Consider the following 27561-nt stretch of genomic DNA (forward strand, 5'->3'; position numbering starts at 1 on the left):
GGCATTGCCTCTCCACGGGTATTCGCTTCAGTTGTTGGATGTCTGTAAAGTGATAGCTTGCACTTAGTTTTGCATTTAGCTGTTGAATAGGTAAGTATGTTAATATCTGTGGACTGGGCTTTTGGGGGAAAAAAGTGCTCATAGTAAGCTGTGGTCAAGTGAAAAATTCTCTGATTTTCCCTCTGCTTAATACTTTAGCATTGTCCCCCTTTTCCTTTCCACTTCTTTTTATTAATTTCTTTTAAATGTGTATGCTCCTAGATTTTTGTAACTGATTTATAGCTTTTGTTGTCATCAACAAACTGGTGAATATTAACTAAAGGGATTTATTATGAAATTTCTTTTAAAACAAGGAAACTTTTCTTGTTAAATCCTAGGTATTATGACTGCAGAATTATAGCAATATGACCTAATTTGAGTGCATGTAGTTATTAGCAGTTGCAGATTGACAGCACTGAACACTTCTGGCCACAGAACATATAAACCAGGGACATGGTATTCATATAAACTTCATCATACTTTCTGTTAAAAACTTAGTTAGCAACAAAGGTTTTAACTGGTGACATCGGAGATGGAAGCTTTTGTGTGTAATATAGGTATCTGCCTACTAGAATGGCTACTGAACAGGACAATAGTTATTTCCCAGAACCATCCAGGATCCCAGGTTAACATTCTTAAGAGTGAATGCATTTTCTTCATGTTTTCTTTCTGTTAATTTAGAATGTGTCTCTGTTGCAATTTACCATTTAGTATATCCTCTGCTCTGCCAATAGGCAGCTAATAGAAAGTAGGAGCTCTTTCTAGACCAGGGACGGGCAAACTATGGGCCGCATCCAGCCCATCAGGCCTTTTAATTCTGCCCTCAAGCTCCTGCTGGGGAGTGGGGTCAGGGGCTTGCCCCGCTCCTGTGCTCCAGCTGGGGAGCGGGGTCAGGGGTTTGCTGTGCGGCTTCCAGAAGCAGCGGCATATCCCCCCTCCATGGTCAATGGGAGCTGCAGGGGCAGTGCTTGTGGACAAGGCAGCACGCAGAGCCGCATGGCTGGCGCCACACCCCCACATAGGAGCCATAAGCAAGCATGTCACTGCTTCTGGGAGCTGCAGGAGTGGCGCCTGCAGACAGGGCAGTGCGCAGAGCCGCCTGGCTGCGCCTCCACGTAGGAGCCGGAGTAGGGACATGCCTCTGCTTCCAGGAGCTGCTTGAGGTAAGCGCTGCCCAGAGCCAGCACCCCTGAGCAACCCCCGCACCGCAACCCCCTGCTCCAGCCCTGATCCCCCTCCCAGCCCAGACTACCCTCCTGCACCCCAAACCCCTCATCCCCAGCCCTACTCCAGAGCCCACACCCCCAGCTGGAGCCCTCCCTCCCTCCCCCCAGCCCCCTGCCCCAGCCCGGAGCCCCCTCCCATACCCTGAACTCATCATTTCTGGCCCCATCCCGGAGCCCTCACCCCCTCCCACACCCCAACCCCCAATTTCGTGAGCATTCATGGCCTGCCATACAATTTTTATAACCAGATGTGGCCCTCAGGCCAAAAACTTTGCCCACCCTGTTCTAGAAGCTCAATTATTGCCAAAAACAATTCCAGAGGCTCTACCTCATTTATGCCCGATGGCTGAAAAAATAATGTGGCTACAACAGATGGTGATATATCTGAGGTTTATCTTTTCATATCTTAGGTAGTAATTGATTATTATTGATACGATGTTAGTAACTGAAAGTAGTATAGGATTTTTTTCAGTTTCTTAGTCAGTTGGAGGCTCATTGCATTACATGGCTATTCTGGTTTGCTCTTTCAGGACTTCTCCAAATCCTATTGAAGTCAGTGGGAGTCTTTCCACTGATTTATTTAATAGCTGGATTGAGCTCCTGATGCAGATGAGCTATGTAAACTAAACATGAGTATCCATTTAGTTTTATTCTTGCCTGCCTGTCCCCTTTTATGATTTGGAAAACAAATAAAGATATAGTATTTTTAAAGGATTTATATTTTGGGGAAGAGCAGAGTTTGTTGTTTTTAAATCTATATGTTCTAGAAAGTAATAGCATCTGGTCCTTTGGAAAATGCTGTTTTAGATACATTTGCTTGAATATTTGTTTTGGAGAACTTTAAGGACACTGTAGACATTAGATAATGGAATCCTCTGCAACCACTTGACAGTTACATTGCAAGTTTTTGTGTTTTCATCCCATCCTACTGCTTTCCTGAACTCTCACCCACAGAAATCAATCTGTTTGCATTGTCTTGTTTTTCTCAGTTGCATCATTCTTCTCATTGTTCCTCACTCTTTCCTTACCCTCTCCCCAAGACATACTTTTGATTGTGACTGCTGAGTTCTGCCACAGCATTTTGCCTTGTGAACTGGAACTCACGGAATTCCCCCCAGTAAGAATGTATTTTGATGGAATTGTGTTTCCTCCTTTTGGCATAGCAGGTAAACCTATGTTTGTTTTCCTGTGCTCCCTTATTTAACTGGAGTGACCACAAATGAATCAGGTTTAGTCCTAGATTTTACCTGATCAAAAGCAATTCTTACATAATATCTGTCTTTCAAATAAAGATTCAAAGTAGCAGATCCTTTCCCAGTTTGAGATTTTTAAAGCTTAAGATATCATTTTTAAACTGCAGAGGATTTTTATGCTGTCTATAAAGAAACTGTACAACATAAAAGGGAACAACTGGTGTACATTCAGGTTAGCAGAGTTTAAAACTAGTTTTAAGTAAATATTTACCAGACAGTCTTGTATATTGTATTGTAGTCTCTTTCCGTGAGGGTTTCAAAGAGTTCAGAGTTCAAAAAAAAAAAAAAAAAAAAAAGTACTGAATCAGCTGGCTAGTCATACTTAATTGTAGTTTTAAAATAATATGTTTAGACTCTTTGAGAAACTATTTGGAGAATTGAAGGTAAATGTCTCAGAGGGATGTTTCCTACAAAGGTAGAAACTGGGTATCAGTTGTGCTCTACAAGGTATAGGAACTTGTCTATTTGGAACTGTGTGCGCTCTGAATTCTTTACCACTTCAACTGGTTACGTTGTTAGATGTAATTAATTTAAATGTTTTGTTTTATTTTATTCAGCTATGAAGTCTTAGTTTTATTACTTTTTATCCATTTATTTACCATTGGTTCTTGTGAAGAATTTTCTTCAGGTTCACATAATAAAATGAACATATTTTCTAATTAGATTGAGACCATTTCCTATCTTTAAAATAGTCATAAAAATATAAATAGCAAGCAGGCAACAAAGTTAACAAATTCTATATGATTTATGAGGACTAAAGGACTCAGGATTTGATAAGGGAGTCCTCACCTTTAACCTCTAGTTTACTGAGCTGGCACCATCTGGTGACTTTTTACTGTTCTGTATGAAATGGTTTAGGATTGAAGAGTAAAACTGCAAATTAATAGCTGTTCTTATAGCATATAGGCATATAGCAAATTCACATTAAAACAGGATTGTAGAACAGCCATATAGTAGTGTGAGAGAGTCTTACAGCTACGTAGGAATTTAACAAAATGACATGTTATTTACTAACATCTTATCAAAGATTTGCAATTAGTATCTCTAAGACTGCATGAAAAGGTAATTTCTTTAACTATTTTGTTCTGAGATCTCAGAGCCATTCCAATCCAATTTCTGAAGGCAGAGAACTTCATTCCTTAAGTACTTCCTTAGGGCTTCATTGAGCCAGGACATCTGGAAGTTTTGTGCAACAGTTTTGTGAAAATAGGACTTTTTTTTTTTTTTAAAAAAAAAAAAAAAAACAAAAAAACTGACTTGTAAAGAAGAGACACAGAAGAATAACTTAAGGCTATTGAGAGATTCTAGATTGTTACGCAGAACATGGATAAATATCACTAGTAAGGATTATACCAAGGTACTGGATTGCCCAAGTGATTTGGCAATGGGGTAGAGAGATATTCATCATTTTAAGATGCCTCTTCCAATCTGGCCCATGTTGATAGTAACCAAGCAGCTACAGTGGCCAGTCAGTGACCCAGTTGAGTCCTAAGATGAATTGGTCATTGTAGTTCCACTCGGACAGAGATCCACATCACTATAGTAACCCTTTTTGGCAATGATAGAGAGGTCAGTAACAATAGGCATTGTACTGTTAGGATGCTGTGTGCTTTGAAGATATGAATGCAGCATTATTAATCAAAAAGTTCTGAATTCTGATCTTTGCTCAACTCACTATGCAGCCATGGGAAATTCAATCTCTCTGCTACAGTTTCCCCACCTGTGAAATGGGGATAATAATACTTAAGAAGCATATTGTAAAGATTAACTAATTACTGTTTGTACAGAGTCTTGAATGTATCTAAGCCTAGGGTCACTTTTCCACTCCCATTGATTTCAGTGCATGCTGGATTGGAGCCTTAGTTAATGCTTCATATTCTAGATTTTCAAATTAATATGCTTAAGCTTAATAAATGTAGACCTAAATCAAGTGTAAAAATTAACATTCATTTAAAGGAAAGCTTTACTGCTAAATTTGTCCATCTTTACCCCCAAATAGTTTGTTTTGGCTTCTTTGTAAAGAAAATATAGTAACTTAATGCAGTGGTCAGCCAGATGTTTATTTTACTAGGTAACACACTGAGCGGGATCTTTCACATTCACAATGTAGGTCTGTTAATGCCTCAGTATTTATTCTCTTTAGTTTTGTGGGAATCACAAGGATTGTAAAATTTTAATCTTTGGTTAAACTCTTTTAACGATGTATAAAGATATGCTATGCCTATTTTTTGGATGAGGTGTGGTGGTGGGAGAATATGGATTATGGACATTGATCAGCAGTTTATTATAGTCACATCTGGATTGCATTAGCTGCAAGTTCAGAGCAGGTGTATTCAGGTGAAAGATTGCATCAATTAGTATTATGTGTTCCTTTTAAAGAGAAGTGCAAAAGTTCTATCTATTTTTTCTTGTTACTGATATAACTTGTAAATTATAATATTGATGTTTTCTGTATGCTGATTTGACTTTGCATACATATATAAAATAGACTTTTCTAGCTCGATATAACTTCAATTCTTGTTTTTATCGTTTCACTGTAATGTACCTTACCTGGTTAAAAGAAAAGAAAATTAAGTGTATCTTTGAGTGGCAAAACAGAGGTGAAAAGTCCACATAATAGATGACAAGACATTTTAAAATATCCACTGTAACCCTGGAGCTGTTAGCATTTTCTGTTGTTGAACATCCAAACAACTAGTGTTTTGTTAATATGTCAGTAGCGTCCCTCACCTAATCAAAACATAATTTTTTTCTGTTTTGCTATTGTTTCTGAAGCTAGCCTTAATGAGAGCTATTCAGTAGAGAGGTCTTTTTTTCCTTTCAGCTTTGTACTGTACTAAAATGATGCCAGAAGGAGAACCCATTGAATAAGTTGTTTCTGTACAGTGTGATGTAATTTTAGTGACTGGAGTAGTTTTCTGTTCTGTGTCAACAAACTTGCATGAAAGAAATACATTTTTCTTCACATTTGATTTAGATATTTCCTTTTGACATAGTACCATATGTGCAGTGCTGCCATGGCTTATGTATGAAGAAAAAGCTACTTGAAAGGGATGTGTTAAAATAGAGAATATATCTGTGTTACTTGCTTCATTTTGCACAAAAGACTGACTGTGATAGAAAGTTGTTACGTACTGATCCCAACTCCTATTGTATAGAAATTCAATGTGCATAGCAGTAGTACACCTCTACCCCGATATAATGCTGTCTTCAGGAGCCAAAAAATCTTACCGCGTTATAGGTGAAACCGCGTTATATCAAACTTGCTTTGATCCACTGGAGTGCACAGTCCCACACCCCCCCCCACCCCCCGGAGCGCTGCTTTACCGCGTTATATCCGAATTCGTGTTATATCGGGTCGCATTATATCGGGGTAGAGGTGTACTAATCAAGATGTTTGGGTTTCCATTAATAGTAACAAGCATATGTGCCTTTTCTTGTTAAGATTGTGAATAGAGTTTTAAGTTCATATTTCTGCCTGATGTAGAATTAGAAGACTATCGGTTTGTCCTTAAAGGTTTAGGCTAAAATGCTTCTTCTTTACTAATGCATAAATAGTTAAATAGCTGAAAATGAAGGATTAAATGTTTTCCTCTTGGTGGTTGTGGTGGAGCAAACCGTGCAGCAAAATTTACAGCTAATCTAGTGGAAAGGGAGTAATGGTTTATTTCATACATTTTCAAACCAAATTAGGAGTCATGCAGGGTTTTGGAGCGGAGTCCGGAGCTGGAGTGCGGAGCAGCTCCGGAGCAGTGGAGCTGCAGGTTTTTACCTGGAGCTGGACCGGAGCCGGAGCACAGCTCCAAAGCCCTGGCAAGAGCTTCTCTCCCCACCCCCTTCATGTGCATTCCTGATGGGTCCTTTCCCCACCCCTTCCTATAATATACTAATCCTTGCTTCCTGGTACTGCATGATGCTGAGCACATTGCTTCCATAGCATTGTGTCTGCATGAACAGTAAACACCCGATCCAGGAAAGCACTTAAACATATTGCTTGGTTTTACTCATGTCAATAATCCTATTGAATTCAGATGCTTAAAATAGTATATGGTTCAGTAGTTTGCTGAACCTTTTTTCAGAAGATTAGCTGGCATGTTCCTATCTAAACACAGTTGTTTTCTTTTTACGATAGAACTTTACATCCTTAAACAGTTGGAATAATCTGAATTTATTTTAGTCAATGCTCTGCTGACTTTGACTGGTGAGGCACAAATCACAAAGTAGTTATTTCCACCCCCACCTGATGTATAATTAGTAGCTATTAAAAGCTTACCTGATTTATAGTCAAGAAGCAAGACGTGGAACTGGAGCTGCCACCACCGCTACCCGGGCGCTGGCATGGGAGCAGAGCATGAGGCAGTTCCAGGGCTCGGCGGCGGCTCCTCATGTATATGCATGGCACCCCCCCCCCCAATGGGAGAGAGGGCCAGGACGGCCCCCCGCACAGATCCATCCCCAGCCCTTGCAAGCCCCCTGCAGCCTGGGCTCAATTGCTGCAGTCCTCCTATGGGCTCACCAAGCGGTAGTTACCACAGCAGACCCCTTTTAAAGTGACTCCTGGGTGTGGGAAATTGCCATGGTAACAAGTCAGTTTCTTGCACTATTAGCTATACCAAGGTTTGAGCCTTAGGCAGCATTACATTCTTCAAACTCTTTGGCATTGCGTTTTGCGACTGGAGAGCGTGAGTTGTGATATTTAAATCAAATCACAATTTGTCCTTCAATCTGTATATATTTATGAATTAAATAAAAAGGAATATACACAATATGTTTTGTAACTTTTGGGAATTCTTGGTTAGGCTGTGCCTCACTTGCCTGGGCTGATGAGCTGCCCCTGAAGTGCTGCAAGCACTAGTCCCTCGAGGGGGTTCCAATATTCATTTTACTGTACCAAGTGACTTCAGCACCTCTCTCTGGTCAGAGGTCCCACACAGCCTGCTTCTGTGTGAGCTACTCTTCCCAACTGCCATGGAACATTTCCCACCCAGCAACTTATATCTCTCCAGCAGATTCATGGCCCTGCCTTCTGCTGACCTACTACTGTTCAGCAAGTTCATCACCTCATTTTCCTTCTGCAAATGAGAGAAAAGTCATAATGGACCCAATCCTACTAAACATATCCTGGAAATTGAGGGTGTTCTTCACATTCCAGGAGGTGTCCAGAAGCTTGCGGAGTTGTACCTGAAGTCACAGTCCACTGTTTAGATTAATTATATTTTCCCATTTTAGAAAGTTTTTAAAATTTTTCATAAATGTCACCTAAATAGAAACATTAACTTAAATGGGTATTGGGCATGCAAATCCCTTAGCCATATTTGAAAACCTCTGCATAAATTCAGAAGGGAAGAAGGGAACGGCAAAGGTATGTTCTTGAGCATACTTAATGGTTTATACATTACTCTTTCAAACATGCTTATTTTTCTTGGTTCGTCAGTGGTTTGGAGCGGTGTCCAGAATGTTGCATTTTTTTGTGAAGTAGAAATGTTATACTAGTGAAACATTAACCATGTGCAGCCTTTTATAAGAAAAGTTTTAAAATTCCAGGGACTATTAGGAATCATAAATTGTGTGGTTAGTATTTTTGGCTCTATAATAACTTTCTTACATTTCAAATTTTTCTCCAGGTGTTGCTGGTCTTCTGAAGTGGTCAACCAGATTCCCTTAAAGTGGTCCTCTGAGTTATAACACAGGTGAGTAAAAGAAATTCAGATTGCATTAGCTATTGTTTCCATGTTTTGTGAGACCTTGAAGTTGGATAACATCTTAATAGATGGAAGATGTCTAGATTCTTCTCATTTTAAAGATCCCTTTTTAGCATTAAATATCATTCATCTGATTATAAGCACTGATAGAGTACACCAGAGCTTTAAGGAAGTTACAGAAGACAAGAACTTGGTGACTACTTAACAAAATAAATAAAGGAATAAAAAGCCTTGGTTTTCAATGCATTAGAAAATCTCATATTTGAATGATTGAACCTAAATATTTCAAATAGGTGAATTACAGCAGCACCTGGTGCAACACTACTATATGTTGAGATGTGTTGTATTTAGTATAACTGGTGCCTGAATATGAAATTACAAGAGTCATGAAAGTATATAGGATAAATAATTTTTGTTTAACATTTGTGAAAATAGTTCTGATGGAGCATACCTATAAATACAGAGTGAGTTAAGGAATTATAGCAAACTGAGTTTCCTTGTAATAGAAACTTTATATTTATTTCAGGGTTCTTAAGCTTTTATTTTGTCTCTTTTTAAAGATTTATCATCTCATGTATCCTCTCCTCTCTATTGCAAATCCCTCATGTCTCGTGTGGCAACACAGGAGGAATAAGCTTTTAAAAATTCATTATTAATTGAAATTTATTGAAGAAATTTTTGTAAGCATCTTACAAAATCTTAACTCTCTCCAATATGGTACTTTAAAAAAAATGATGCAAAAGAAATGTTTTGCTCCAATTGAGAATTAACTGGTGGTGAGTAGAGGAGAATTTCCATGCACACTATACATCTTATACTTTTGCCTTTTTGGTAGTGTCATATACTTGAGTATCATATTAAAGTATGTGAACCAACTTTACATTTATCCTTACTGAATCGTATTTGACTTCAGCTCACTGCCCTAATTTATCAAGATGATGGTTAGGATTGATGATCTTGACAAACTGGAGAAATGGTCTAAAATAAATAGGATGAAATTCAATAAGGAGAAATGCAAAGTACTACACTTAGGAAGGAATTGCACAATATAAAACAGGAAATGACTGCCTAGGAGTACTATAGAAAAGGATCTGGAGGTTATAGTGGATCACAAACTAAATGAGAATCAATAATGTAATACAGTTGCAAATAAAAAACAAACAAACCCACAACATTCTGGGATGTATTAGCAGAAGTGTTGTAAGGAAGACATGAGGAGTAATTCTTCCATTCTACTCAGCGCTCATAAGGCTTCAAGTGGAGAACTGTGTCCAGTTCTGGGCACTACACTTTGGGAAAGATGGACAAATTGGAGAATTTCCGGAGGAGAGCAACAAAAATGATTAAAGGTCTAGAAAACATGACCTACAAGGATATTGCAAAAATTGGGTTTGTTTCTTCTAGAGAAGAGAAGACGATGGAGGAGGGGGACATAACAGTCTTCAAATACATAAAAGATTGTTATAAAGAGGAGCGTGGTAAATTGTTCTCCTTAACTGCTGAGGACAGGACACGTAGTAATGGGCTTAAATTGCAGCAGGGAAGATTTAGGTTAGACATTAGGAAAAACTTTTTAACTGTAAGCATAGTTTAAGCACTGGAACAGATTACTTTGGGAGATTGTGGAATCTCTGTCACTGGAGGTTTTTAAGAGCAGATTGGACAAACACCTGTTGAGATGGTCTAGATAATACTTATTCCTGCCGCAGTGCACGGGACTGGACTAGATGACCTTTCGAGGTCCCTTCCAGTCCTACGTTTCTATGATCAATCTTGACTTTCACAGTGTTTGCAATCCCTCCCATCTTTTAGCATTTACAGATATTATTGCATGTACCACTCTAATGACTGAGGATAAATAGAATAGATAATGGTGTTTGGTTCAAAAGGTACCCATCTGTGTCATCAAGGTGCATCTTTAATTACCCTCTGTATTCTGATGTTTTAGGCTATTGCATGTATATCCTACAGATCATATTTTGTTAGTTTAGCTTTCCACTCCTTATTGCTATTGCTAGAGTTCCAAGGGCAACACAAATGAAAGATAATGAGCATCCCTTGCCTATTTTTTTTCATATTCCCTCTTTCTATTATGTCCTCTTAATAGCTATATGCTTGGGATTTTTGTTGTTTGTTTGTTTAAATTCTAAAAACAGGATTAATCCCAAACTTTTTAGTGGGGAGGAGTATAAGTCGTTTACCAACAGGAATGTCATCTAGAACTGTATACAATTATTTCCTAAAGTAAATTTATAGTGATGTGGAAGTGTCACTATAGTTAAGGTTGCGTCGTGACATCTGTTTTAAGACATTGTCTTCTAAAATCGACATGCTTAGTCAGCTTTCTTTGTTGTGTCTCGGAAGGGTGCAAGGTAAGGTTAGTGACCCAAATTTGGAGTCATTTGAGCCAGCAGTTCTGGAGATGTAACCCCCCCAAAATAACCATTTAAAAAAAATTCTAGGTGGGATTTTCACCCCAGAGCTAAAGATCAAACTATTTATGTGATGTGGGTCAAAATGGTCTCAATCTGTTGAGTTTTACCCAAGGTAGTAAATGGCACCCACTAAATCTTTGGGGGACCCAACTGAAAACAGTATTTAAGAAAATGTACATTTTTTACACTATGCATGAGCCAATACAAAAAAACTGGAGGAACGGAAACCCTTTAGCTATTTTATTTGCTTTAAACTTGACTCTTCTAAGTGCTCTAAAAGTCCAGACAGTTACACAGACCTTGTCTACACTGGCAAGTTTCTGCACAGTAAAGCAGCTTTCTGCACTGTAACTCCCGAGGTGTACACACTGCCAAGCCACTTAGTGTACAGAAGCTGCGCAGTTGTAGCGCTCGAAAAAATCCACTCCAACGAGAGGCGTACAGCATTCCGTGACAGGGCTACAGCGCAGTGGTGCCAGTGTAGACACAATGACGATTACAGTGCTGCGATTGGCCTCTGGGAGGTGTCCCACAATGCCTGTTCTCACCTCTCTGGTCATCGGTTTGAACTCTACTGTCCTGACCTCAGGTGACCAACCGTCACCCCCACCCCGTACATTCCTTTGCAAATTTGAAAGTCCCCTTCCTGTTTGCTCAGTGATGCGTGCAGTGGTCTCAGCACATCTTTCCAGGTGGCCATGCCTGCTCCATGCACCAGGTGATCCCTCGCTTTGAGCATGCTGGACCTCATCAGCCGAGCTGCTGGACCTCATCAGCATTTGGGGAGAGGAGACTGTCCAGTTGTAACAATGCGGTTCTGGCAGGACCGAACTGAGAGTGCCAATTCAGGACCAATTGCTTAAAACAGGGCAGTTACAGCCCAAGGCTGGGGTTTTTCCACCTCTAAGGCAAACCAAACCAGCCAGACAAAGAGGACTTTGGTCTCACCCCACTGGCTAACCACAAGTCACACAAGCAATTCCCTTAGACACTCCAGTTTCCCAGTATCACCACCAGTACCACTCGTTATGGGGACAAATGGTTATGAAAACCAATACCCCAGTAAAAGAAAAATGGTTCTCCTGATCCCAAAGGATCAAGCCCCAGACCCAGGTCAATATACAGATTAGATCTGCCAGTCCTTTAGAATCTAAAATCTAAAGGTTTATTCATAAAAGGAAAAAGATATAGATGAGAGCTAGAATTGGTTAAATGGAATCAATTACATACAGTAATGGCAAAGTTCTTGGTTCAGGCTTGTAGCAGTGATAGAATAAACTGCAGGTTTAAAATCAAGTCTCTGGAGTACATCCACAGCTGGGATGGGTCATTCAGTCCTTTGTGTAGAGCTTCAGTTTGTAGCAAAGTCCCTCCAGAGGTAAGAAGCAGGATTGAAGACAAAATGGAGACGAGGCATCAGCCTTTTATAGTCTTTTCCAGGTGTAAGAACACCTCTTTGTTCTTACTGTGGAAAATTACAGCAAAATGGAGTCTGGAGTCACATGGGCAAGTTCCTGCATACTTTGCTGAGTTACAAGGCGTATTTGCCTTCTCTCCATGGGTCAATTGTATAGCTGATGGTCCTTAATGGGCCATCAAGCAGGCTAGGCAGAGCTAACACCAACTTGTCTGGGATGTCTCCCAGAAGCATAGCATAAGTTTGAAATACAGACAGTTTAGAGCCAATATTTATAACTTCAACTACAAAATTGATACACGCATATAGACAGCATAATTATAACCAGTAAACCATAACCTTGTCTTAGACACCTCATTTGACCCCCTTTATACAAGATTTGGTGCCACTACAGGACTTTGGTTTCAACCATGTTCTATATGGTCCCAGATTATATCAATAATGTCACACCAGTCCTAGTTGCACTCCAGCCGTAGGAATTTTGATACCTATGGACAGATTTCACGATGGATGATAGAAAGGGGCCATGACCGGGACACACTGCAGTGCAGGATAAAAGTGAAGTTGCTGTGGAACACCTACCAGAAGGCGCGGGAGGCAAACTGCTGCTCCGGTGCTGCGCCCACTAGCTGCTGGTTCTACAAAGAGCTGGACACGATACTTGGTGGCGACCCCACCTCCACTGCTAAGGCCCCTCTGGATACTTCGTTGGCTTGCGTGCCAGTCAAGAGTGGACTGAGCCAGGAGGAGGAAATCTTGGATGAAGAGTGGGAGGAGGACCCAGAGGCAAAGGAAGACTCGGAGGTCAGAGATGCATGCAGCCAGGAGCTCTTTTCTACCCTGGAGGAGCCTAGACAGTCACAGCAGTTGGATCTTGGCAAAGTGCAAACAGGAGAGGAGGCCCTTGTAAGAGGATCTGATTTTGGGAATTGCTGAAGCAAGTTGTTGGGGGCAGGAGGGTTGCAGAAAGCAGGCTTGTCTCCCACCGCATGCCTACTCTGAGCAGTGGAACAGGGTGTTGATTGACTCCCTCACTTCATGGGAATCTCCTCTGCAGAGCTGCTTTGTTTCTTGCCCCGTTAACGGTAACTTTCCCGCGCCACTGTGCCAACACGGGGTGGGGGACCATTGCTGCACACAGGCGAGCTGCATAGGGGCCAGGGCGGAAGTCGTAGACTTGGAGAAGACCCTCCCTTGATTCCCTGCTCACCCTCAGTAGCGAGATATCTTCCATAGTGATCACATCCTGTGGAAAGTGTGGGGACAGGAATGAATATCAGGCCCCCCCTAAAGTCTCCCCACGAGCCACATGCCCAGTGCGAGAAGAATGATTTACCCTGCCCCTGCGGCTACTCACCATTTTGGGGGTCTTGTGGCTCATGTGTGTTTGCCTGGGGTCAGCCAGTTAATGACAGATGTGAGAGTACTGGCTGCATTTTAAAGCACTGAATCAGTGTTGTCTGTGTTGCAAACAATACTGCTTCTGTAAAATGTTGCATTTCAACTTCACATTGCTTGATGACCTTGGGAGCCGAGCCTCCCTCTTTGTTATCGGTGGCAGGACAGCTGTGCAGAATTAGAAAGTGGCCAAGAAGAACTAAAGAGGATTTTCTCCATGAGGTTATGATGCACTCTACCGCCAAGAAACAGGAATTGAAGGAGTGGTGGGACAGCGAGAAGAGGGACTGAAAGGAGAACGCGGCACACTAGAAAGAAGCAACGGAGCAGCTCTTAAACGTTATGGAGCTCCAGGTGATACTAGCTCTTCAAAACGAGCAGCTCCGTGCCCACTCTCCCCTGCAGCTGCTGTTGCAAAACTCTTTCCCATGCACCCCACATACACTGCCAACATACTGTTATCAACCTTCAGGCTCCACTCTACCCACAGCATTCCACTCCTGCCCCGTCACAGTCGAGCATTGTGGACTCCCACTACCCACTGCACTCAACACCCATCCCTCTGCAGTTTGGCCCTGCTGAAGTACAGGATCCTGCTGAAGCATCGTACTCCAAAGGAGAAGGTTGGGTATGATCCCTGGACATACACAAATCTGTAGCTATCCCGGGACCCCTTCTTCTCTTGAGACCTTCCCTTCCCCCATCCCCCTCCCTGATGATGAATTTTTTCATTTGATTCTCTCCTCTGGTTGTTGTCTTTTAATAAAATAATTGTGTTGGTTTGAAAGCAATCTTTATTCTATTAAGTGAAAGCAAGAAGAGCACTGCAAAGCAACATACAATGATGTTAAGCCCCCTTGCATCATGTGCACCAATCACCTACTAGCATTACAAGCACTGCAATCCCGAGCATAGGAACAAATATTACTGGCTTTCAGCTTCAAATTGCTGCCTCAAGGCATCCCTGATCCTTATGGCCCTTATGGCCCTGCGCTGTGCCCCTCTAATAGCCCTGGTCTCTGACTGTTCAAACTCAGCCTCCAGGTGCTGAGCCTCTGCGGTCCATCCCTGAGTGAAGCTTTCACCCTTCCCTTCACAAATATTATGGAGCGTACAGCACGCGGCTATCAGCATGGGAATATTGTCATCAGCCATGTCTAGCTTTCCATACAGGCATCACCAGCAGTCTTTTAAACAGCCAAATGCACACTCAACAGTCATTCTGCACTTGCTCAGCCTGTTGTTGATCCGCTCCTTGCTGCTGTCAAGTTGCTCCGTGTATGGCTTCATAAGCCACAGCATTAAGGGGTAGGTGGGGTCTCCCAGGATCACAGTGGGCGTTTTGACTTCCCCTACGGTGATCTTCTGGTCCGGGAAGAAAGTCCCTGCTTACAGCTTCTTGAACAGGCCAGTGTTCTGAAAGATACGTGCGTCATGCACCTTTCCGGACCAGCCTGCGTTAATGTCTGTGAAATGCCCATGGTGATCCACAAGCGCCTGGAGAACCGCTGAGAAATACCCCTTGTGATTAATGTATTCAGTGGCTAAGTGGTCTGCTGCCAGAATTGGAATGTGCATGCCGTCTATTGCCCCTCCGCAGTTAGGCAGGCCCATTTGTGCAAAGCCATCCACAATGTTATGCACATTGCCCAGTGTCGTATTTGTAAAAACTTTCGCCCTCACAGAAGGAGCAGGATATCCACTTGAGGGCTCTCCTAATGGAATCGTCTCTTTGTCCCACACTGGAGTCCTCCACGGCCAACCCCATGCTGAGTGGATCGGTTTCAGTGCGGAGCGCGCCACCCGCACCGGACTCGGCCGGCACCGCTCCCCTTCGCTGGTGCCCAGGAAGCGGCAGAAGAAGCGGAGCCCTTCGGTGCTGAAGGACCGAGGGCCTACGGGCAGAGGATCAACGTCAGGCCATGTGCGTGCTTCGGGTCTCCAAGGGGGTACCGCGGCAGTCGGATCCCCAATCCCGGCCAGGGACTTGCCCCCCACCCTGGACAGTGGCAGGAGATCCTTGCCTACAGTAGGGCCTTCAGGGCCCGAAGTGGTTCCAGTGGCTAAAGAACAAAGCCGGCCGGCTCCACAGGTGCCATGCCAGGGGAGTGACGCAGCCCTGCCCTTGGCACTGAAGAGCAAGTCATAGAATTGTAGAATATCAGGGTTGGAAGGGACCTCAGGAGGTCATCTAGTCCAACCCCCTGCTCAAAGCAGGACCAGTTCCCAACTAAATCAACAAAATCATCCAAGTCCATCGAGGTGCAGCAGCATAGACTGGTGGAAAACCCTTAGTCACCGGACTGCAGACTCAGGTCTCCTTCGCCGCGACCTCGGTCGCCGGTCACCATGCCTCAGCTCACCAGCCAGAAGGCGTAGGTCCCCAATGAGATGGGGATGCCTGATTCGAGGCACCATTCCCTTTACTGCCAGTACCAGCGAACGCCCAACCGCAGGTCGACCAGGCATCAGTCACCCTTGTCCAAGCGGTCCCCTCGACGTCGGTCACCATCTTGGAGGGACTGTTTGGGATCTCTGCGTCGGTCTCGCTCGCCCCAGTACCAGTCCTCAGACAGGCGGTGTTACTCCCCGTTGCCTCAGTGTTTGCCCACCAGGGTCAGCCTCAATGGCCCCGCCCTGGTCACTGGAGGGGCAGTAGTCCAGATCGGACCAGGACTTCAGCCAGTCACCCACAAGGGTCGACTCACCACTGACACGGGAGTCCGGAGTGGCACCAGTGTTGGTGCCGGTGCAACAAGGACAGTGGCCTCCCCAGTGGCAGTACTGGGGGGTGCCGGTGGTGCTGGTTCAGTATTCCCAACCCTCCATAGCCGCATTGGACAAGCCGACCGCAGCATCACCAGCACCACCATCAGAGTGCGGTGCGGAGGCCAAGGCAGCGTGCTGAACCCCGGAACCTTGACATCCCACTGGAAGTAGTGCAAGAGAAGTCGCACAGGCTGCTAGGCGTTCTGTTCCATTCCATGCCTGGTAGACATTCCTTGCCTATTAACTAGAGAGCGTTAGAGCCTGAAAAGGTCTTGTGACCGACTCCAGCATCAATACCTACCACTTCCAAGAGGACAGATAGGTGGTACCAAATTCCGCTCAAGGATTTTGAGTGCTTTTATTTGCATCTGGTACTGGGCTCCCTTGTTCAGGAAAGTTCAGCAGCCCCCCCCCCCCCAACAGTGCCAAAGGAAAAGGACATTAAGAGACTGGATGTTTTTTTTCAGAAAAGTCTTCTCTCCCAATCTCCAGATATGTTTGCCAACTACCAGGCATCTCTGGCAAAATACAACTATCTGATCTGATAACATTTTTTGCAGGGGTGAACGCCCTCGGAACACCCCTGGACAAATTGCCTGTTTATGGAAAGACTCCTGCAGGAGCACAGGGAAAAATTAAAATCTATCATGCTAGAGGGCAGTTGATGGCTAGAAATTCTTTCAGGCTGCTTTCAATGTGTCTGATACAGCTGCAACATGGCCACATTGATGACAATGTGAAGATCCTTCTGGCTCCCATCATCAGGAATACACAGGGAGGGTCCAAAAATGATGGAAGATCTTCTGTTCCAGGGCTGTGACCTCTTTTACTCAAAGGCTGATGTGACGTTTCACTCAATAAAGAACTGTAGAGCCACTTTACGTTCTCTAGGCTTGTAAGCTTTGGTCCCAAGGAGAACATAACCCAGACCTCTCAGATAAATAGCGTCCCTCTGCTACATGCTGCATTGGAGCCACCAAGCGAGAACCAGAGGCTCCAATTCAGATGATCCACTTCCCCTCCTCAGCTACAGTGCATTTAACATACTCCTCTTGGCATGGGTTTCATATCACAGTTGAGAGCCTGGCAGAACCTTTGGGGGAAGCTACCTTTTCCCCCACTTCTTGGCAACTCTTATAGGGTGGCTGCCCCTCACTGGTAGAAAAGGGCTTAAAAGCAGCCCTATGGAGGCTGCGCTGGAGGCAGCCAATTAGAAAGGGGCTGAAAGGAGTAGCCACCATGGTCTGGCAGGCTCTCATAAGAAGGGCTGCAGGGCAGAGAAGAGTTCAGTAGCTGACTGGAGCTCTAGGGGAGAAGACCAGGCTCCTAGCAGAAGGAAGGATCCCCAGCATCTGGGACAATTCAGTGCTGCAAGCAGGGACTGGGGGAGCTAGAGAGAGCGTCTGGCGGCATGCTAGGGCCTGCAGGCTGAGGTCCTGAGACAAGAGTCAAAAAGGGTGCCGGAGCCACATGGGAAGTGGCCCCTGGACAAGGGACTGTAATTACCACTGAGGTAGTGGCTGGACGGAGATTGCAGGTCCCCCCCAGAAGAGGAGAACGCAGAGTGTGGCACATCTGGAGGGCAGTGTCACTGAAGAGGACACTGCAGTCCTGGGAGTGGTGCGGGTTCTGGAACAAAAATGACAGCGGCAAGGCACCACCAGAGGAGGGTGCCCTGATGAGCAGAGCTAATTCCCAGGACAGCCAGCAGGAGGCCCCAGAGTGGTGAGTTCCACCCTGTCACAGCAACCATCTTTAGTTTTTTTGGGAAGCCTGGTCTAGGATCACCACAGAACAATGGGTCTGAAAAGTTGTTGGCAACTGTACAGTACACAATTTGAGTCCCTTCCTACCCGTAGCCCACCTTCCCCGTCCCTCTTCAGATATATGTTTCATGAGCTACTGTTGAACCAAGAGTTAGCCTCCATCTCAGATCAGCAGAGGGGATGCCCTTAGAATTAAGGGACGGGGGTTTTATTCCCATTATTTATTATTCCAAAGAAGAAAGTGGATTTATGTTCCATTCAGGACCTTCAATGTCTCAACAGGTGGATCTGTTTCAAATTCAGGATGATTACTTTGGCCTCTGTAATCCCCTTGTTAGATCCTCAAGACTAGGCATCTTTTGACTCGACCTGGAAGATGCCTCTGTTTATATTCATACTTCTGGCTCACAAGAAATAACTTAGATTCTTGATAGGAATATCTCTTTACTAGTACCGGGGTCCTGCCTGTTGGTGTATCCAGTGCACTGAGGATGTTCACCAACTGCTTGGCAATTGTAGCAGCTCACTCGTGGAACCAAGGAATCTGGGTTTACCCAAATCTCACTGACTAAAATTAGCTGGGAAAGATTACCCCAGCAGGTGACTAACTTGATTCAAGTAACCTTAAAGCTCCTTTCTGTGCTTGGCTTGAAAGTTAACAGCGAAAACTCTATGCTTACTTCAACTCACAGCATAGAGTTCATAGGAGCCGTGTTAGATTCCAGAGCAGCGAGAGCTTACCTCCGGAGAAAGATTACAAACTATAGTGAACTTCATCCACAAACTTCAGGTTCACTCAAAGACCTTGGTAATAGCCTGCCTGAAACTTCTGGGACGCATGCCCTTGTGTACTTATGTAACGCAACTTAGTTGGTCAGACTGCCTACGTTCCATGCGAAGGTAGATGAAATGACTGGATCTGCCCAGCAGACAGTGTATGTACATGAGGGTTACAGTCCACAAGAAGTCTGTTCTGGACTGGTTAGATGGTCACCAGATCAGTCTGCTGCCCAGCATTCTCTGGGCAATCAGAATTCGCCTGTAGATTACCTCAGCAAACAGTGAATTGATTTGTGAAGTTGAAAGGGCCGTTCTCATATTTTTGAGTTAGGTGAGTAGAGAAGAAAATACGTGCACTGAATTAAAACAAAACCAAAAACGTCTCGCTTCAAGCTTTGCTCGTGACTAGTTCTTGATGATGAATAAATATGGGTAACCCTGAAAGAAAAATTTAAAAGCAATATATAAACAAATATAAAGCTGCTTCGTATGAACACAGTATAAAATTTCTATTGATATTTAATTGCATAACTGCAAACTCCTCCGTTTCCTCCAACTGAGAATTCTGACCCTTGTTATTTTGAGCTAATCCTTGTGGCCTGTCTATGATCTGGAAATGCTCCTACGTTGGGCATTGATTTAGAAAAACACTTCAGCACATGTTTAACTTTGTCTATGATTTTAAGTCCATTGTTTGTAGTCAATAGGATTTAAGAATATGTTTAAAATTAAGCATGTGTTTAAGTATTTTGTTATAGAGATTAACTTAAACACAGAGTTAAGTACTTTGTTGAATGGGAATCCTGGTCAAGTTATTGCAAACTGAGAGACAGTATGCATCATCTCCACAGCCCTTCTGGCCTTGGGATGAGAAGTAAATCCTACAATGTGCAGGACTCTGGTTTTGACAGATAAATACAGACATGCTTTATGCAGCACTCACTCAAATAGGATATTCATTGTTTTAAATGGATATTCTGAGCTGCTTAGTGGATGTTGTTACAAATAAATATTAATTATATTGTGGTACTGCCTCTTTGGTCAGACAAGATTGGGGCCTTATTTTGCTGAGCACTAAACAAACACACAGGCATACTTTGTCCCTTCCACAGAGAACTTGCAATCTAATTTGAAACAAGACAAGAGTGACTGTCATAAACAGTAGGAGGGAAGTGTTGGGGGGAGGGGGATGAGCATAACAGTAATGATGATATAAGATCAGAAGGTAAATAAGGTTATTTATTTGTGCACACCTTGGTTACTTCAAATTGGTTGAAAGGATTTTAAAAATATTTTTCTTTTATAAATATACAAATAACATCAGTTGTCTGCAACTGTTGTTCACCTAGCAATCAACAACTGGCTGATTTTCCTCATAGGCATTGTGTCATAAGTGGCTCTCGAGGAGGGATTTGAAACGTGATAAACTCTGAGTTGTACATAAAAGTTTATTAGCAGTTCTGTGGCAATATTTTTCATAAACTTCCAACTGGAGGGAAGAAATGAAAACATTAAGACAGATTCTGAATTTAAAGGATAAAGTTACTTTATTATGTGCTACACACATAATAAAACCTTTGTTATCCCTTCCTGTTTCCTTTCCCTTTCTCATATTGCTTTTCATTGTAATTGAAATGAAGGAATTTACTTACTCCTTGTTTTTGTTTGTTGTACTTGTTGCTGCAATATGAGCAAGATTCAATCAAATGTTTTGATCTTTGAAAGAGGTTGACCTAAGCAGTGCAGGACATGGATGATCTCAGCTCTGGATGGAATCCAGTCCTTCTGGCCAATTGTTGTTGACTGTGACATTTGGAGTACCCTGCTCCTCAGAATGTATTTCAGGCAGTGTCAGATGAGATCATATCAGCTGCTTGCATCCACCAAAAAATGACTGTTCAATTAAATAAATCTGTTCCGTTTTATAGGAAATCTATGTACAGTTGTGGCAGAAACAAGGAGATTGCTTTTGTGATGATATATTACTACAACAGTGACTGCAGGGTGGCTATTTAACACGTTTGCAATATGTGATTCAAGTATATGGTGTCAAAAGAGCTGAATAGCTGACATTTTAAGGAGTATATAAAACCAGAATGAAAATGTGTTTTGAGTTTCACAATGTGTACCATAGAGATTTCCCCCCATTGGTTGTCTTTGTAGTCAGAACATGCAATTGTGATGTCAGCTTGTGATAATCAATGAAATTGAGATCCATTTTTTTTTCTTCAGTTAGGATTTGGGAAAAAAAGAACTTGATGAACAAGGCCTTGATTCAGCAAAGCATTTAAGCATTTTTCCCTAGTGCAGAGCCTAAAACATTTAATCAATATTTCAACCATAATTACACTCCTGAATGCCCATCACTCAGGCTAGGTCTACACTACCCGCCTGAATCGGCGGGTAGAAATCGACCTCTCGGGGATCGAATTATCGCGTCTCGTCGGGACGCGACAATCGATCCCCGAATCGACGCTCTTACTCCACCAGCGGAGGTGGGAGTAAGCGCTGTCAACGGGAAGCCGCGGAGGTCGATTTTGCCACCGTCCTTACAGCGGGGTAAGTCGGCTGCGATACGTCGAATTCAGCTACGCTATTCGCTAGCCTCAAATTATAGAAATGAAATAGACGTTTTTTTATATAAAATAGATTTAGTGCAAGCAAACATGGATTGTTCTATATAGTATTTACATGTGTGTCATGTATATATGCAATCTCATCCTCTCTAATCCATCACTGCTCCCACCCTCTCAATTTACAGGCCATTTTACATTGATACATGAGTCACTTCACACTCATGATACTGCAGTACAGTTAAGCACATGCACGTGTTTGCTGGATCAGGGCCTAAGATAACAGGCTGCGGCCTGGTTGATTTGAGTCTCTGCATGTTTTCCTGGGAATGCATTTTAATGAATAGCACGAGTTCTCAAGAAAAAATAGGAAATTCACAAAATACCTTTATGAACATTCTTTTGGGTAAAATTTTATTGAGTTTATGGTAACTCAAAACCTGGTCCCATTTACATTTAAGTTAATGGGAAGTTTTCTATTGACTTCAATGGATGCTAGATCATACAGCTCTTAAGAAATGCATCTCAGGACTATGATGGAGCTCAGAGGGTTTTTAAATCTAAACTTCTGACTTCTGCGAATACGATTCAAAAGCTTGATGCTGCTAATAGTTTTGATCTATTTAAAAGCTCATTTTCTTTAATTCTGCTTAGCATAAAACTTAAATATAGAATAAAAGAATAGAATGTTTTCCTTCTTTTGTATGGAATAATAGTGATATGGATTTTTTTCAATATACATTGTAAATGGTGCCAGGACCAACTTATTTTTTCTTAATGCCCAACAATAAAACAGCAAGTTGTGAATTTGTATCTTATTTTTTCTATATTGGATATATTATATAAGGCTATTAATATTCTGAATATTACTCTGAAAAATATTTTTTTTAATTTGCCTGTTTCATATGATCTACTTCCATATGTTTCTTTTTTAAGAAATGTCTGTAATGTTTAGTGTATTAATACAGAACTGTAGGTCTACTACCAGCTAGTGGAGACAGAAACTACTGTATATCCTTCCTTAGTGACTTTTTTCAGCCATTGTTATGCCTGATTAGGAGGGAGAAGTTGGATAAGTCAGTGAGCAAAGAAAAAGGCATTAGGGTTTGGAGTCTTTTATTTATTTATTTATTTATTTATTTATTTATTTATTTTGGACAAAGGATCAGCAGCTCACGGGGTCATAAACCTGATTGGACTGGTAATTTACCTTTAAAACAATTGGTGCAATGATTGAGTAAGGTGGCTCTTTCTTGAACCTGGTATATTTTCAGAGTGCCTAGTTGGGTTGTATTTTTGTACAGCGTTGAGACCTCTAGATACTACTACTAATAAAGAGCTGTCTTCACTCTTACAGAATTCATTGTAGGCTGTGAGATTGCAGTCTAGGAGCTTAATCACAATGTGACATGGGATTTTGTTTAACTGAGGATCATTAGCAATACTTCTCAGTCAAGACCTACATTTTTACATCTAGATTTCAAACCTACCAAAAACAAGGGTTTATAACGAACATGATAACCCAACTTCGACTCTGTCAATGTTAGTTGCCATTGTTATAAGACTTTGCATTGATGTGTTTTTTCTGGTATTTCCATATAATTGGCTTTTATGTAGAAGTAATCACTGTATGTATCAGCTTACATTTTCTAGACATATTTTTCATCACTAAATATAAACTATCTTTATTCTAATTGTATGCTTCTTATTCTACAATATTAATTTAAATAAGAGTGCATTCAGTCTTGCAAATTAAGCTGAAACTGGCTGCCCTTGGTGTGAGATGCACTGCAGTGCTTTTATTCATAATTGCCACCTTAAATAAACTCTGTCATGGAAGAATTATATTCTTCAGTGAAAATGATTTCTGTAATTTAAATTGACTCTTTGAAGGGCATTTGTCACCTACTTTCCCATCATTTAAAAATGCACACACCTGATTGTTTTCTTTGATCCTATTTTCTTTGTGTAAAGACATCCTGTGCCAAGGGGATCATCATACTCAGCTCAAGTCTCTAAGGAGTAAGTGTGGAAAAGAATGATAAAGGGAGAAGTGAAAAGCTAAAATGATCTCGGAAAATATGGTGACTAACTTTAATCAAAGATCTGTACACACAGCCCACACATGTTTGTAAGGATATGAATACTTCCTGTCAATTACATTCACTTTGAGGTCACCGAATAAATCCATTTAAACAAGAGAAATGCTAAGCTGCTTAGGCTGCAAGTAGACCTCATAGTCTCAGGGAGACTAATGGAACTCAAACTTTAAAGCTGTCTGTAGGGCTGGACTAGCCAATGATATTGTTGAAACATCACATCTGTTATTTCTTACTTCCCACTTTTCTGGCAATAGCCTGTCTTCATTCTTTCCACTTTAGGCAGCTGCAGGAGCTCAACAGAGCTCAATTCCATCTTCAGATGCACAAAATTAAGCAAAGAATAAAGAAACAAACGTTGTAGTATGGTTGCTATGTATTTGACGACATTGGTTTCTAGAGGATAGTATATAGGAGCTGACCTATTTTAACTGTACAGAAGCAGACAAATGTGTTGAGATACTCATCGGGTATGTGTTTTGAAATATGGCTATCAAAAACAAACTCCAAGATGAAGAGACAGGCCTCCCAATAGTGGATAGACACTAGAAGAATTAGAAGAGCACTCTTCTTGCATTGCTGTCTTTGGTCAGGAAACTAAGGTTTCTATAGATAATTTAAGATAAAAACAGTTTCATTTTCTACAGACTCCTGCCTCCTACCCAGAGTGGGGGTACGGATTACTCAGAGTGATGTGTGAACCTCCAAATATTAATTATAATACTCATTCAAAGTGGCTCTCCATACCTCAGATACAAATGTGCAGTTTGAATAGCTAAAGAAAAATATGGATTCTTACGTAGTTTCTTCAGCCCTATTCCTCAGTGAGCCACCAGAGCGCTCTCTTTCCTGGCATCTCTGATCCCCAATATCCCTTCTACTTTTGGCTTATTTGGTTGTAGATTGCTCTCTAAGGCCTTGTCTACACTACACCGTTTTATTGACAAAAGTCAGCTTTCAAAACAGTGGAAGTGTACACACTGAAATACTCCTCCTGCCAATGTAATTCCCCTGCTATGCCAACATAATAAAACCACCTCAACAAGCGGCATAGAGCTTTTTGCGACGTAGTTAGTGACACAGCGTCAGTGTAGACACCTTACTGAGTTATGTTGCCCTAATAGGCCTCCATGAGGTGTCCTACAATGCCCATCATGACCGTTCTGGTCACCAGTTTTAACTCTGCTGCCCTGAAGGTACACAGGTATTCACCCCTCCCTTGTTTAAAGGCCTGGGAATTTTTGAAATTCCTCTTCCTGTTTGCTTGGAGTGCACAGTTCACACAGCATTTTCCCAGCTGACCATGCCAGCATTACGCAGCAAGCGCTCTCCCACATAGGGCACACTGGAGCTGTTGGATCTGCTGAGTATATGGGGAGAGGAGGCTGTACAGTCGCAGCTTTGCACCAGCCGTAGGAATTTTGATACCTACTGGCTGATTGCTAGTGGTGTGCAGGAGAAGAGGCATGAAAGGCAGCAGCGTCGTGATAAAATCAAGGAGCTGAGGTAGGCATATCTCCACACACAGTTTCAGAAAGGTAGTTTTGCACATCTGAAAGTTCTGCAATCACTGCTTGTCATCCCATACATGCATCACAATGCAATCCCACCACTCAGTGCTCGTTTCCTGAGCCCAGTACCAATGGTCCACTATGGCAAGCTGGTCAGTGAATGCCAGCAGCAATCTTGAATTATTTGTTTCCTTGGCAGACAGCAGAGCATGCATCACCGATTCACTCTGTTTCCCAGCTCATGAAATGCTGCAGGACCAGGTGCGTTGTGTTCATAATGCTCATCACCAAAATGGTCAGCAGCTTAGGATCTATGCTGTCGGGCAGAGATGGCTGGTGCGCAGTTTACAAGGGCTATTGAAAAATGGCATGAAATAAATTAGGAAGCCCATGGAATGATGGCATGGAAAGAACTGCATTGCAGAATGGCAAGCACATCCCCATGATGCACCATGATTTGCTCCCAGTGGCAGAGGGTCACAGACGGCGAGTTGCACTGTGGGATAACTACCCATAATGCAACACTATCTCTGTCGTTGCAAGAGCAACGACTGTGGGCACGCTCAGCCGACACAAGGAGCTTTGAGTGGACGTGCTCCACCAATGTTATTAAAGAGACTTATGATCGTCGACAAAGCTTATGTCGACTTAGCTCTGTAGTGTTTACCTTTTCTAACTCCATTAAAAAGGAAGGAGACAATGGCTGGCCCTCCAAGTGAGCACATTGGTAGCTCTATTAAATTCAATGGTACTGCTTGTATGTTTAAGTACTTCTCTGTACTGAGGCCTAAGGAAACAGGTTAGTTGATAAAACTAACAAAACTAGCAAAAAGTAAAAATGTATTCCTGTTTCAAACAGAACTAGATTAACGTTCACTAGATAATTTTTAGTGCACACCAGCAGGGTCCACACTGGCCAGCTAGTGACATGCTGGTGCGAACCAGAATTTACAACCCCACTGGTGAAGACTAACACACTATGTAGACAGTTCCTAAAACCCTCTAATTCAACATTTTTTACAGGGTATGTCTCTGTGTTAGTTTCATCAACTATTCTGTTGATAGACAAGCCCATGTAGACAAACTCTTAGTGTCCCAGGCCATTGTGTGAACAAATGTCCTTAATACTTAGCAATTTTGTAGCTCTTTTGGTCTTCCGAATCTTATATATAGATTAACTAATTGATCCTCACAACATCTCTGAGGTAGGTAATTATTATAATCCTTATTTTACTGATTATAAAAAGATGAGGCACTGTGATAATTGACTTGGCCACAGGCACATATGATCCAGTGTCAAGAGTTCATGGCTCCGAGTACTGTGCTCAGACCACGTAACCGCAAATCTGCTTACCATTAACGTCTATGAAAGTATGGTGGCCTGTGATTACTGCCAGGGTCAATCTGAAAGAGTGGATGGGTACAAGAGATGAGGGGTTACTTATATTGTAACAACTTGGATCTCTCATTTTAAGATGAATAGAATATAAGGCCAGGAATGATCATCTGGTCTGACCTTCTGTGTAATTCAAGCAATAGGACTTTCGTAAATTAATTCTTGTTTGAACTAGAACATTTCTTCTTTAAAACATCCAATCTTGATTTAAAATTTTCCAGTGATGAAGATTCCACCACAGCCTGTGGTCAGTTGTTCTGATACTTAATTACTCTTACTGTTAAAATTTTGTGTCTTATTTTGAGCTTCAACCTCCCACCATTGGATCGTGTTTCCCTTTCTTTACTAGACTCAAGAGCCCATTGTTAAATATCTGTTCCCCATCTAGACACTTACAGACTGTAATCAAGTCACCCCTTCACCTTTTCAGTTAAGTTTAACAGATGGAGCTCCATGAGACTTTCATTATAAGGCATGTTTTTCAATCTTTTGGCCATTCCTTTTGTTCTTTTCTGAACTCTCTCCAATTTGTCAACATCCTCTTGAATTATAGGCATCAGAACTGGACACATTGTTCCAGCAGTGCCAAATACAGCGATAATATAACCTCCCTATTCCTACTTACGATTTCTCTGTTTATACCGCCAAGGATCACATTAGCCCTTTTGGCCACAGCATTGCACTGGGAGCTCATGCTCAGCTAATTATCCTCCCTGAATCTCCAAGTCATTTCCAGAGTCACTGCTTGTCAGTGTGTCCTATATTCTTTGCTCCCAGATGTATACATTTGCATTTGGCCATATTGAAATGCATATTATTTGCTAGCGGCCAGCTTACTGAATGATCCACATCACTCTGTATCAGTGACCTGTCCTTTTCATTATTTACCACTCTCCCAATCTTTGTGTTTTCTACAAAATTAATCAGTAATGATTTTGTTTTCTTTCAGTCACTGATAAAAATATTAACTGGTGTAAGGCTAAGAACCAGTCCCTGCAGGACTCCAGTAGAAACACTAGATTCCCCATTTAGAACTGCATGAGACCTGTCAGTTAGCCACTTTCTAATCTATTTGATGTATATCATGTTAATTTTGTATCATTCCAGTTTCTTAATCAGAAGTCTAAGTATATTAACACTATTACTTTCATCAACCAAATTTGTAATCTCATAAAAAAATCAAGTTATTTTACAGAA

General features: G+C 42.1%; 1 protein-coding gene across 1 annotated transcript in view; it reads left to right on the plus strand.

The window, feature by feature from the left end:
• Window positions 1-8141: 8141 nt before the first annotated feature.
• Window positions 8142-27561, plus strand: part of LHFPL2 (LHFPL tetraspan subfamily member 2) — a 116423-nt gene continuing 97003 nt past the window's right edge. The window contains exon 1 of the mRNA XM_029910928.1: window positions 8142-8208. The gene's annotated coding sequence lies outside the window, so the exon portion shown is untranslated. The remainder of the gene's footprint in view (window positions 8209-27561) is intronic.

The sequence above is a fragment of the Terrapene carolina genome, unplaced genomic scaffold (genome assembly GCF_002925995.2).
Source record: "Terrapene carolina triunguis isolate 2854851 unplaced genomic scaffold, T_m_triunguis-2.0 Scaffold69, whole genome shotgun sequence".
NCBI lineage: Eukaryota > Metazoa > Chordata > Testudines > Emydidae > Terrapene > Terrapene triunguis.